Source organism: Micrasema longulum, unplaced genomic scaffold (assembly GCF_059751315.1).
Source record: "Micrasema longulum isolate JH-2025_06_02 unplaced genomic scaffold, ASM5975131v1 h1tg002208l, whole genome shotgun sequence".
NCBI classification, from domain to species: Eukaryota; Metazoa; Arthropoda; class Insecta; order Trichoptera; family Brachycentridae; genus Micrasema; species Micrasema longulum.
Genome location: NW_028279371.1, coordinates 88,161 through 102,545, shown reverse-complemented (window position 1 = coordinate 102,545; position 14,385 = coordinate 88,161).

The window sequence follows — 14,385 nt, the reverse complement described above, 5'->3', positions numbered from 1 at the left end:
GGTATTACAAGTGTCGGGGGACCCAGTATTAGGTTTAATGTGGCACTAAATATGATGTCTCTGTGCGTGGTGCAGATCTCGGGTACTGCGTGCTGCATCTAGGTGATACTATTTGCATCTCTTCAATAATTGGGACCGTTATTCTGTGAATGTGTCTTCGTCGAGTGACAAGATAGCGGAAAATTACAAACCCCGTAACTGACAATTAACTATCTAATATTACAAAATTATCATGTTTGTCGGAGTTTCTGTTTCTACAATAAATGATTGGTATATAGAGTAAAATATTTTTAAAAACAGTGACACTAAAACAAACCCACAGTTAGTGAGTTTGTTTATTTTTACCAGGGTTGCATTCAACGGGCGAGCATATGCTACCAAAAATTGCAGGATACTCAATTATGTGGCGTGGCGATAGCTGGCAGTGGCGTTGTAAATTTTCCTTATATTATATCCATATTTATAAAATTCTTCAAAAGGTTTCAGCTCTTTAACTTTTCAATAATTACCATTTTACAGAATAGATGAAATCATATTTTTCTTTTCCGTTTTTAATGATGCATAGCGCACTGGACCTGTAATTTAATTGCAGCGTTTCTAGATCATTATTTCTAACTAGAAGGTAAAGTATCAGTCTTAAGCTTAAGCAAAAACAATAAAATATTGCAGCGTAGAACCACCTTTAACTCTTGTGTGGCTGTGATGTCACACAAGTTGACATAGGATACAAGACTTGATATATCTCTCTTATTTTTTGAAATGATGAACTTGACATTTTCACACCGGATTTGGAAAGTAAAATTTGTAAAACTATGTTGGATGTTAATTCAAAAAATATTTATCCTCGCTACGCGAAAAATGAATGCCCGCGAATTCAGCAACACATTCTCATAAGAGAGAGCACAAAGATATAATTCATTACAAGGAAGATAGAGACGCTGTTCATTGGTGGGTGTTGTGTAAAACCTATTCAGTTTTCATTCGGTTAATGACAGTGATAGGGACGCGCGCGCGTAATATGAGCGGCGTATTTATGATTTTAAAATTTATTTTAATATAATAAGGCTAAATTATTTCAAAAATGTTTGATTATGTCCAAATGCTTGCAGACTGGCCGGATTTCTTCCCTAGGAAGTTGTTCATGTTTAAATTTATTTCAACAGAGAGGGAAAAAGTTTTTTAGAAAGGAATATGGAAGTCTAGGCATTTACAGGGCTTATGACCTGTCATTGGCTGGTTTAAGTGGCCACTTTACACACTGTGTAACATTCACCATTCTACCCATGTTTGAACATCCACATTTCCTCAACTCTTCCATCTGTTGACTTTTGTGAAGTAAAAGAGCTGAAACCTTTATCACGTGGGTGAGATTCATCTGGCTGAACCAAATCACCTACTAGGCAACGCCTGAAAACAATTTTCCAATTTTTATACTTCTTCTTTTACCAGGTAGTAATTCAACAATGTTTGATTATGTCCAAATGTGCAGAATGGTGAATGTTACACAGTGTGTAAAGTGGCCACTTAAACCAGCCAATGACAGGTCATAAGCCCTGTAAATGCCTAGACTTCCATATTCCCTTCTAAAAAACTTTTTCCCTCTCTGTTGAAATAAATCTAAATTATTTGTTTATTTGTATAAGTTATTTATTTATTTTATTTTATTTGAGAAAACAACAGTTCTACATACATATTTATAGTAAACAAACAGATATAGTGTATAAACTTAGAACTAATAACAGATTTCCACATAGTATACAAAGTTAGTAAAGAAAATATATTACATATTATATAAATACATATAAGTTTATACATGTAAAAATATTATTTTCATGTACTCGTCAATATTTTTCAATAATCGAAGATTATTTTTTAAGAACAGTAAGTTATTGTAAATTGGGCGGGATTAGGACAGAGGATAAGGAGAGGAAGGGAGAGATATGTCTACTAAGTTACATAATGCATTTTTAGTTTCAATTTTAAATCTGACAGAGTGATGTTTGTGTAATCTATATCTTTAAAAAGGTATGGAAAATAAATTATTAAACAGTATGTCTCCATGTTTTTTTTCCAAACGTCTGAACTTTAAAATATATTCCGCCTTTTATTAGTGGTAACACGATGTTTTATCGCGTTACATGTAAGAGATTATTTACCACAGTCTTTATGGAGTTAAAAACAATATTTTACGTGCACTCTGTAAGGAATCAAACCTAGGACTTCAGTAGTGCCAGTTACTACGCCCTGAGGCCGACTTATTACCACAAGGTTTTATTTTTCAGGATTTTTACCTGATAGTAGTCATCGAGTCGAAAACAGAGTTCTGCTTCTAATTCACACGCAAAACGTATTATAACAATTATTATTTAATGGTGATAATCAGTGCTATGCAAGCTACTGACGACCTGTGAAGATACATTATGATGGGTCCCCTCGTGAATAGTTCTCCCAAGCCCAGGTCTATAAAGTGTGGAAGACGAGAGTTCTTATTTCGCTAAATCTCTTTTTCAAACCCAAATCCGTAAAGTATTGGGCTATTAGAGGCGAGCTCCTTAACGTCCACAAGTTCAGCCGGTGGTCCCACGAGGATGAGGCTCCTATTATGATGTAAAGCATCACATTTACAAATATTGTGTATACGTGTTTCCTCATCTGCACTGCAGAATCTACTTGTAAATCTAGAAGTTTCCGAAAGGTTCATTCAAGCAAGGTGTTTGTTTTATCTGCAGTGCTCTTTAAGGGCTCTGGGGATAACCCTCACTTAATTTTGGCTGAGCTTTATTAGGTTAAAAGCAAAACTTTGCGAGCACCCTTTTATCAGTTTCTTCGCATGGTGCTGACCAGGTACTTTACACTCTGCTTCCTGGCCCATGACCTAAGCTCATTACGAGGAGCACATTTAGGCAACCCGCAGTAGGCTTTAGGGCCTATTGGGGCTGTCTCAGCTCCCAGCCTTACCAGTTCATCAGCTGCCTCGTTACCGTCGGTGTTTGAGTGTCCAGGTATTACAACGATACAATTAGAATTTAATTTACTGAATGTTGCTTCGTGTGTACTATTCTCCATAGTTGTTGCACTAAAATATAAAACCGGAAGAGACGGGTACGTCTTGAAACCGGTAGATAGAAAAGTCGGTAAGTAGTTATATACAAATATTTAATAACATTTCATAAAATGTTTGAACACAAAGTTAATGCTTTAAATATTAATAATACAAAGAGTTTTATTCCATTAATTCGCACAATACTGATGATTTTAAATTTATTTTGCCATAAAAGGGCTAAATTACATTTTTATTTTTGTAAATTATAGAAAAAAAATTATAAAACAGAATGTCTCGGTACGTTTTTTTCTTTCTTTATTTTTTTTAACAAAGCATTTATTTTCACGAAAAAACACCGAAAACTTTTTCAAGTCCCCAATGAATGTTTCTTAATTTTTAAAATAATAAACTCTCGGTGAAAATCTGCACCCTGAAATGCGCCGTACGTACGCTTCATCTATTTCTCGTAGATTGAAGTGGTAATCTCTAGCGGTTAATTAAACTATCATTTAGTTCTGATCCGCGGTTTCACGGTTTGAATTATCATTGCGTAACGTTGATTCCTCGGTTGATTTGCAGAATCGTTTAGTGCTCATCGTGAGTGCAGTTTTTAGGTCGAATAATAGCTACTTGCATTTAGGTGACACATTTGGCTTATGCACTTGGAATATGGCCAGATGTGGGACGGATAGAAATATTTGGTTTTAATTTATTTTTTTATATTTTATGTTGGTATGTAATTGTGCTTAGTATTGTAACTGCCAAATGTAGTACTGACAATCCTTTTTACGTTTTGATTAATGTTTTTATCACTTACCGAATTTTTATGTCTACCGGTTTCGAGACACACCCGTCTCTTCGTCAGAACACTCACTACACCAACATGCAAATACTAAAATACACAATCACCTTTACCGTCACTGTAGTATTTTTCAAAATTATTTTATTAATATAATGAAACATTTTACACTTTTAACATTTCAATTAAATTTTTTTACTCAACTAAAATCCCACCTAGCCACTTTCTGTAGCTTATTGGTGGATATTTATATTTATTCTGAATTATGTAATTTTATTTAAATTTATAAAAATAATGATTTTGAAAATATAATTAACAGCCGGAAAGATCAGTTATTAAAATGTATATACAGATAATAATAATATATTTATTTTTTAAATACAAAAAAATATCTGAAAAATTAAAAAATTTTCACATTAGTTACTATTAATATATAAACTTTTGATCGAGTAGCTACTGTCTTATTTTGCTCCGTATATACATTGTATTTACAAAAAAAATACACAAATTACATGTAGAATTAAAGAGGATGCAAACACCACCATATCCGAACATGCACCGAAATAATGTAAAAAATATTTAGCGATATGTTGCAGAATTTGTGGGGGAGGGGTTAAGAAGGGGGGGGCTAAGTCGTACTTTAGTATTTGCATGATGATTTAGTGAGTGTCCTGACGAAGAGACGGGTACGTCTCGAAACCGGTTGACATAAAAATTTGGTAAGTGATTAAATATTTATATTGACTAATATTAGATAAAATAGAATACATTTACCCTTTCAGCCTTGGTATTCAGTGTTCATTCTTTAGAGTATATACATATTTTACTCTAAGGTTCATTTACGCTTAACCCTTTAATCTCTTAACATAGATTAAATAAGAATTTCAGAACTTTTTCTTTTCAGTGAAATTATTTATTGCTAAACAATGACATATTTTTCTGTTTTTTTTTAATAAATTCTTTTTATATAAAAATATAGTGGTACAAATTCGTACTACTTGTAATTGCAATGTAAGAAGTTATTATTTTTCCAATACGATATACCTACCTATTTACAAAAATTAATGAGAAACCCGCATTGTTATCTAACTACAATATGTTAAGAAAAAAAATGTACTCGATATCATAATTATAATTTTAATTTTTGAAGTCTGAAATATTGAAGAACAAATGAGTGACAGCTCTACGCAAATCTGCTACTGATTGGGATCAGGATTTTTTTTTCGTGGACCATAGTAGTTCCGAACACAACACGGCCATGTTAGGGGTTGAATTAATGTTTTCATTTAACGAAATTTTAACACATTTAATTTGACACTTATTTATCAGATATTTATCTTTCTACTGTATCAATAACACTTTCTAAAGGCGTTTATTCCCAATTAATTAACTATTTATGTGAAACAAAAAGTTCTTTAATATTTTACTTTATTACCATTTTTATAGTTGTTTTTACTTTTTAACAAATAAAAAGATGATATTATAATTAAATAAGATTTTTTTTTATTACCAGGATTTACTTAAATCTAAAAATTTCTTAAAAGAGTGTACGAGCTATGAATAAAATGGTTTATCAACAATATTATTAGTTTGTCCAAATTTTTGTAGACAAGGACTGGATTCAACTCCCTGGGGAGCTGTTTATATTAACATATTACAACAGAGATGAAGAACATTTAAGAGAAGGTAATATAGAATATATAATATATAGTGGCCATTTAAACCAGTCATTGACTGGTCATAAGCCCTGTAGATGCCTAGACTTCTATATTATCTTCTCTTAAATGTTCTTCATCTCTGTTGTAATATGTTAATATAAACAGTTCCCCAGAGAGTTGAATCCAGTCCTTATCTACAAAAATTTGGACAAACTCAAAATATTGTTGATAAATTACCTGGTCCATGAAGAAGTATAGAAATTGAAAAAATAATATTTTCAGGCGTTGCCTAGTATGTAGGTGAAATAATTTAATTTGATGAATCTCACCCGCATAAATAAAGGTTTCAGCTCTTTAACTTCACAAACATCAACAGATGAAAGAATTGAAGGAACGCATAAATAAAGGTTTCAGCTCTTTAACTTCACAAACATCAACAGATGAAAGATTTGAAGGAATACAGATGTTCAAATATAGGCAGAATGGTGAATGTTACACAGTGTGTAAAGTGGCCACTTAAACCAGCCATTGACAGGTCATAAGCCCTGTAGATGCCTGGACTTCTTTATTACCTTCTCTTAAATGTTCTTCATCTCTGTTGTAATATGTTAATATAAACAGCTCCCCAGGGAGTTGAATCCAGTCCTTGTGTACAAAAAATTTGGACAAACTCAAAATATTGTTGAATTATTTTATTTTATTTTGATGATTATGATTCATATAGGTCAAGTAAGAAAAATCGAAGCAATATATCAGAACTTGCTGACGTGTTGTATGCTAACAATTCAGCATGACTTAAATTTTGAGACTATTGAGTAAACTTTTTTTTCTTTGATAAATGAAGATGTAAGAATTAGATAAAAGTCAAAGTATGTTATGCAGCAAACTTTTTTCTTCTTTTTTTGCACCACGATGCCCAATTTCAGTATTCTTTTTTTTTCTCTGCTGCATTGACATGTTTTTATACCTTTGAACTACTTTTAATTACTTACATTGTATTTGTATATCAAATCAATATATTTATTTATTTTGTTCATTAACGCCCAAAAAGCATTTACAAAAAATAAAAATGAAATACATGCTAACATACTAAATAATTAACACAGAATATACAGAAAAAAATTGTGAAATTAGTTAAAAAGGATATGATAAAAAGTTTTACAAATTAAAAAAAAAACAATAATAACAAAGGTATGCAAGAAAAAACAGTAAGCATATAAACAAAAAATGCAAAGATATAAGCTTATGAAATAAATTCTGTAAAGCAAACAATAAATAAAGTGTTACGGTAAGCAAGAAAGACATTTTTAAGTTAACTTGATAAACAAGCAAGCATATATTATCACGAAAAAATAAGAAAAAAAAATGTATCTATGAAATGCGTATTTGCCAATACGACAATGCAATTTGATATAATAGTAAAAAATAAAAAAAAACAAGTATAGGGTAATAAAAGTAAACAAGTAAGTTTTTTTTTTTTAATTTATGAAATTGAATTGTCAATAATAATTTGACGAGCAGCTACAAATAAACTTGATATTGTGTTATAAGATGGTAAAGAATTGGACAGAATGTCTGCAGCCGTTCCATAAGTGTTACCTAACCTATGCAGTCTCGGTATCAATGAATTGTTTTGTTGGTTGGAAGAAGTACTGGAGCAATGAAACAATAAAGTCCTCCTAGTGTTGACAGCAGGTACTCTAAAATTAATCAATTCAAGTATTTTTGGTGCGTCAAAAAGAGAGTTTACATATTGCTGCTCTTTCTATAATGTGTCATTAATTTTGAAGATGTTTTTTAAATTGACTTAAATTTATTGTCTTATATTTCATTTAAAGATTCTTCTTATCGTTTATTTGAACCCCATAATGTATGTATGGGTATATTTATGTTTTTCCTTTTTGAAAATGTTTTGTTTTTACATCTGAGCATGTTTTTCATTCTTCAGTTTAATTATTACCTTTTAATTACTTTTACAATTTATTTTTTCATTTTTAATATTATTTCCATATGTAAATACTAACTACAAACTTTTGATTTTTAAATAGCTTCCATTTTTGTTTTTTTTCCATCTCTTTTTAATACTTTCATTGATAACCTTACATATGATTATTATATAATATGGAAACTTCACTGGCCTATTAGAGTTAATTCTAACTGTGTAAAATATAAAATTATGTAACCTTACTGTATGTTTCCTGAATAAAAGAAAATAAAATAAATAAATCACATTTAATTTTGTGTGCTCACCGGAATCGAACCCGGAACTTTCTGTGCGAGAGTCAGACGTTTTATTTATCACACTACAGAGGCCGTCACATGATCTCGTTATCTTTCTCCTCTTTTTTTTCCCTAAGGCGTAATGTTTATTTAATTACGGAGAAATGGTTAGTAAAAATAATAATACTTAATTACGTACTTTACAAAGTATTTATTTATTTATTTCTATTTACATTATATTAAATTTAATACAAATTATTAATTATAATAAAATTACAATATTCAATAATCTTTACAAAAATCAACTAAAATTTAATTATGGTATAGTCTATTCGATGTTACTAAATTTTATATTATGAAACAATAATTAACATTTATATAATTGCACATAAAATACACATGTTATTTAAAAATACATTAATATATAATAAATAGTGTAAATAGTACACATATCACCAGGTTTTTACTATCTCAAAATTATCTACATTTTCTGTTATTTATACCTAAAAGACGCAAGTTAGTGATAAAAAGGTACGTGATGTCTTCAATTTGAGTGTTTACATTTAAAAAAGGCAAACGGTTACCTATAATATTTTTAGTGATTATTTTGTAAAAGGAAATGAAAACTTCAGTGGTTTTGAAAAAATAACATTTATACTCTATCAAACTAAACATTTTTTTTTGTTTATGTATTGTTTTATCATCTGTGGGATTTTTAAAAGTTTTCTAATTTTTAAATTACTCTCCGCGTGACCTCACTGGTTCGCTTCGGATGAGCTATCCTGATTGGTGGATCGGCTTACCGAAAACCAGAAAACCAATCACAATCATCTTTCATTGGTTAATTAAAAAGAGCTTGAGATGTCATTAAAAGTAGTTCGTTTTTATTATTCTTTTAATACATTCCAGAGAAACTTCGCCGTATAATTAAATGCTTTAATTTTTACCGCGTGTAAGAAAACCGTATTTATTTCCGATTTCCAGTAGCACTAAATTTTCTCATAAATGTTCAATATTCTACCTGTAATTCGAATTCTACTATTTTAATTTGCGCGTACGAAGTTTACCAGGGACATCTTTTTTTTTCATGATCTATTATTGCATGGCCATACAAATATTTTTAATGTTTCTTCCTAATACTTGAAGCGTAAGACTGTTAAACTCACCTTCACGTAATAGATTGTTGAAATATGTTTCATTTAATGTTACAACGGAGATCCCTAAGAACTACTAGGTGCGGAAAAATAAATGATAACGATGATGAATGAGTTCTGATGTGTAACTTAATAATTTATTGGTTTATATATAAAAAACATGCTTTATGTTAATATTTTTTGCTCAGAGTATCAATCAAAAGGGTAATTAGTTAGCTCATTAACGCTTTCGCCTAAGCAGATATCTTTGAGAATAGTGTGAAATGTCCAATGATAAGATATAAAATTAATTTTTCAATGAATTTGTCCATCTTTTTGCCATATTTTACCATTTATTTTAAATAATTTGTTTAACAAAGGTTTTTTAGAACGCACACGCGCATAGTAATTTTAAACTTGCGAATTTAACAACGAACTGTGTTTTCGACCAATATGTATAAAAAATATTTTTTGTTCCGTATTATTCAATTGAACGGCGTATACAAATAGCGGAAAATTCAATAAGAAAATATTAACTTGTATTACTTAATTTAAAACCGTGCTAATTTGTAACGCTCTAATCGACTTACACCATACTGTAACAGTCGCTGAATGACACTAGAATTTAATTCAGCTACTGTATCTAGGTCTTTCTACTGTTACTGAATAATAAAACTAGAAATTTAGCCCGTTCGTAGAAAATTACGTAATAATTTTATAATATAATTAAATTATTTTATGTATTTGCATTTTTGATACTATCATTAAGTTTATAGAAGTTATTAAATGATTATTTTGAATGGATATACATAACCTGATTATCATAAATACATAACTAATAAAATATGTAAAAAAGTTTTCCGTTTTTTAAACTGTTTATAACAAAATTTAAAAAATATATAAAATAAAAATGAAAAAAAAAAACAAAAATAAATGTAAGTAACGTAAATTTTAAGAAAAATTTTATTTCGTAAAATAAATTTCTTTAAATTTCGAAAATTAAACATTACCAACAATGTATTACCAACAACATCTATGGACGTATCTAACATGGACATAATGGTACATAGGTAGAATCAATCTCACTAGCGTCAATAAAGGTTCATCATCATAATTCCCTTTCAGCACTTAATGGTGCATAGGGCACTACATTGGCACACCAACCGCAGTGTATCTTGATATATATATTTTTTTAAATGTAAGATGATCAGTCTTACAGTTGAGGTAGATCGGAATCCGAATTGGGTTGTGGTCCCATGGCTAGTATTGCGGACTAACGGTTCAGAGGTTCGAACTCCACTCTATCTCAACTTGATTTCCATTTTCTAACAGTGATATATTTACAACTCGTTGAAAATGGCCACTAAAATTGAAATATTTGGATCAATTATAAAAATGTTAATATTTATAATTCCTTTTTTAAAAAAAAGAAAAATCTAACGCCTATAAAATGTTCTAGTTCTTAAAACATTGGTAGAATGTTAAAAGTTACTAGTGTGTAAAGTGTAAAGTGGCCACCAAAAGCAGCCAATGACGGGTCATAAGCCTTGTAAATTCCTGCACCTCTGTTGTAATGTGTAAAATATTTTTAAAAAAAATAATAATTATTGGGAAAGGTTTTCAGGCGTTGCCTAGTAAGTGAAATAATTAAATCGGATATATTTCACCCATACCAGTAAAGGTTTCTTTTCAGTAAAGTCAACAAATTGAAGATTTGAAGAAATATGGATAATTTTTATGAATTTTTTTGAATTTATGGATAAAAAGCGCAGATTCAAATAGCTTGTTTTTTTCACGAATAGATAATATATAAGCGATTTTATTTCATTACAATTTTCTCATTTCTAGTGACATAAAAAAGTGTTTTAATATTAGTACTCATTTTTTAAACTTTTTAATATCTATCGTGTTCTTCCAAAAGACTTTATTTCAATAAAAAAAAACTGATACCCACACACAGGCCATGCATTTATAGGATTTTGCTTTTGTGCTAATGTATTTCTTTTTGTATTAGTAACTTGTAAATTGTAAAATTGTAAAATGCAAAGAAAATAACGTAATGTGATCAAAAAATTAAATAAAAAAAGATTGAACGTGAGAATAATTGTAAATGTTACAGAGCGTGTAAAGTGGCCAGTAAAACTAGCTGACGAGATTTCATGATCCATGTAAATGCCTAGACTTCCATATTTACTGCTTTAAAATTTTTTTACCCGTTGTAATAAAATATGCTAAATATTTAAACTGTTTCCACGTAGAAGGGCATACCTGGTTTTGTTTATTTAGACTAATTCAACAAAAACTTTTACGTAAAGCTCTATTATATCAATGTTATTGTTTTTTTTTTTTAATGAAACAAAGCCTATTTTTTAATGCTGCCGTTAGTAGCAAAAAAGTAAGTTTCTTGACAAAAATAAAAAAACTATTTAAATATGTTTCGATCCTTTCGATATATAGCAATCATCATCATTATTCCATGTCCGCTCCCTAGTTGAAGCATATGGTGTCCACGAAGATCCTCCAGGCATCCCTGTTGGCCGCCACCTCCTTTGCATCATCCCAAGTCAGATTCGCGTTTCGTTGTTCTGATATGAACTGCTGACGAACAGTCAGCAGTGGACGTCCAGAACGTTGAGAACTTGATGCCTTGTAAAGTAGGCAAGCGTGGTTAAGGCTTTAGGAAGCATCCGCAGAACATGGACAAGCCAACCGTATCATCTTCGCTTGATGACAGCTGTCATCGGAGTTTGTTGCGTTCGTTCTCTAATTACTTCATTCCGCACAAAGTCAAACCACCGCACACCCAAGATTCTTCTGAGACACCTATTCTCAATACTCAATATTTTGCTGCTTTGGACCCTAGTAAGGTGTCACGAGTCGCATCCATTGAGGACAATAGGTGTTATGCAGGCGTTATAAAGGCGGCATTTGGTTTTCACTGAGTAAATATCCGATCTCCAGACTGCCTTAATATTGTTGAATGTAGTGCCTGCTATTCCTGGCCGCACTCCCAGTTCTTTTTGAAAGCTGCCATTTTCCGTAACATATACTCCCAGGTATTTAAAACTCTCGACTCTTTCGATGATTTGGTTTGACAGAGTCAGGGGATTTTGGGCATCAAGGCAAGAAGTGTTATACAGTACATGGGTTTTTGCAATAAGAAACCTTTATCTTTGTGAAGAGATTCGTCTGACTGAAATATTTCACATACTTGGCAACGCCTGAAAACAATTTTCAAATTATTTCAATTAAATTATTTATTGACAATTCTTGATGTATTCCATTGTAATGATGTAATAACTTATATTCACATCTAAGTTATTAATTAAAAAATACTTGGTACACTTCCACTTATTTATTTTGACCAATTAGCGCTTTCACCCTCTAATGGGCATCTTCAAATTTTTTCTTGGACCAGTTGGTTTTATTACAGTATTTGAATTTGTCCAAATGTTTGCAGGCAAAATACTGGATTTCACCCCCTCTGGAGTCATTAACGACTTTTGGTTTGGCCGTTTCCAAAAAGATTAAGCTTTCAATTAAATGCCGGTATTTAATTTACAGCCTAGCCGCTCGTCGTCCGTCGTCCGCATAGATTGTTTTTTTTTCCTATTATGTCACTGTGTATTATGTCGTTAATGTATATTATATAAAACAATGGTCCTAATGTTCATCCCTGAGGTACTCCGAATTGCATTGTTGTTATTTCATTTTTGTATTCTTCAATTTTCGTAAACTGTTTTCTTCCTTGTAGATAGTTTTTAAATATTTTGAGAGCTTGTCCCTTAACTCCTGTATGTTGCAGTTTATCTAGAAGGATATCTATGTGGACTGTATCAAATGCCTTCTTGAAGTCAAGTATGAGTGCAGTCACTGTATTCCCTTTATCAATTTTGGTTTGTATAAAGTTGAAAACTGATGTCATTGCTGTGGAGGTACCCTTTCTTTTTTTAAATCCATGTTGGTCTTTTGCAGTAAAATTAAGGTTATTTAACTATTTCGGAGGGACATGTATACCATTTTAGTTTAACTGACACTTTTTTTAGTCTGAATGGCATATGCCCTTCTGTGGGCAAAATTAATTTGTTTATTTAAAATGTACAATCGTAACAAAATAATGCCAAAGAAGATGGTATTAAGTTAACCATCAAAATCGTGAGGAGTCATCGTTGGCTCTTGCGCAATAAGAGAAAGTAAGATTCGTCGACCCATTTCTGTGTACATGCTTGGAGTATTCTTTTTGGAAATAAATCACCGCTTATAATCATTATTTCCTTGTTCCCACTTCGCTTTTTATACGATCGCCGATTAGTAGTGATTAATTGACCAAATATCCGAATTAAAATATAAAACGGTTTATAAAAAATAACGTTAAAACCTGTTGACAGGAAGATTACTATAAAATGCGTTGTTTGCTGATGTTTTTCAGTGGAACTGCATATGATTATATATATTTAATGCAAAAAATGGCGTTAAGAAAATAAAACGATGTTCAAATATATTCAGTAAATAAAAATCAGAGATACGCTAGTTATATAAATTGTTTAAATATTGTATGAATTATTTTTAAAACGTAAAAATATGTGAAAGAAATAAATGTTTAAATAAATTTAGTATGAAGAAAAAATACAGCAGGCATATAATTTTTTTATAGTACAATATTTTATGTATAATAAAAACCACAAATATTAAGTAAAGTGGTAGAATACGTAAAAGAAAGAAAAAATGTTTTTTTTTAAAAATGAACTTACTGTAAATAAAGAAATACAGTAGGCATTTAAATTTTATTTGGTACAATGTACGAGTACTATAAATCAAATTATTAAAAACCATTAATATCCTTTAAGGCGATAGAATACATAAAAAAAATAAAAGAGAAAAAGTGTTTAAATAAATTTACTGCGAAAAAAATAATACTGTAGGCGTTTAATTTTTAAATTCTCAACTATACTATGACAGATGATTTAAAAAATCAGAAATTTAAAGTTTGAAAATAGACTAAGTTCAGGAAATAAAGAAGAAAATAATGTATAAATAAATTCAGTGAAGAAAATGAAATACAGAAATAGAGTACAATATACTATAAGAATTTTTAAAAACGTTTATAATAAAGCATGAAGATGAAATAAGTAATGGAAATAAACGAGAAAAAAATGTTCGAACAAATTTAGTATAAAATATTAATGGAGCACGCATATAAATTTAATATCATTTAATATTATACTATGCCAAATTATTTAAAAAATGTAAATTTATAATATATATATAAAGAAGTACGACAATTGGTACAATATAATAAAGGAAATTATTAAAAAATATTAATGTACATACACAGTATCAAGAATACTCAAAGGAAATAAAAGAGAAACTAATATTTAAATGTATTTAGTGTAAAGAAAGATAATCTACACAGTAGGCATATGATTTTTTAAATTTTATAATACAGTTTAGCAAGTTATCAAAAAAATAAGAAATACAATCAGAAGATGATGCTCGGTGTATATCTAAGAGATATAATAAGAATGAAATAAA